This window comes from Fukomys damarensis, unplaced genomic scaffold, assembly GCF_012274545.1.
Source record: "Fukomys damarensis isolate Sample0158 unplaced genomic scaffold, DMR_v1.0_HiC HiC_scaffold_13, whole genome shotgun sequence".
NCBI classification, from domain to species: Eukaryota; Metazoa; Chordata; class Mammalia; order Rodentia; family Bathyergidae; genus Fukomys; species Fukomys damarensis.
The window spans coordinates 23,477,941-23,478,302 of record NW_022900925.1 but is presented as its reverse complement, the minus strand read 5'-3'; the positions used below and the strand labels follow the sequence as shown (position 1 = coordinate 23,478,302).

General features: G+C 63.3%; 1 protein-coding gene across 1 annotated transcript in view; it reads left to right on the top strand.

Annotated features, from left to right (window-relative positions):
- The first annotated feature begins 92 nt into the window (after positions 1 to 92).
- The window catches only part of Dusp14 (dual specificity phosphatase 14), an 18,844-nt gene continuing 18,574 nt past the window's right edge, over positions 93 to 362 (top strand). The window contains exon 1 of the mRNA XM_010626808.3: positions 93 to 245. The gene's annotated coding sequence lies outside the window, so the exon portion shown is untranslated. The remainder of the gene's footprint in view (positions 246 to 362) is intronic.

Sequence of the window (362 nt, the reverse complement as noted above, 5' to 3'; positions counted from 1 at the left end):
CAAGCAAAACTCCCCCAATAGCTGCCCGAGACTTATTTCCCCTCTCCCTTCGGCCCCCACTCCTGGGACCCGGCGGGGTGAGGAGGGGCGGGGATTAGTCGCAGCGGCGGCGCTCGCACCTTTCAGATTAGTATTGTTTTCTCGTCCTCTCACATCCAGAAAGTACCCTCTCACCACCCCTGCACCCACGCCTTACACCCTGCTCACGGGAAGACGCTGAAGTGGAGAACAAGTGTGTGAGGCAGGTGAGAGGACTGCACAAAGACCCCTGAACAGAAGGCCGCCTAGGGGGAAGCGGCGGTCACTGGAACCGGGGCGCGCTTGGCCCCGCCGGTCTGAGCGGAGACCCAGCGCGCACGCGC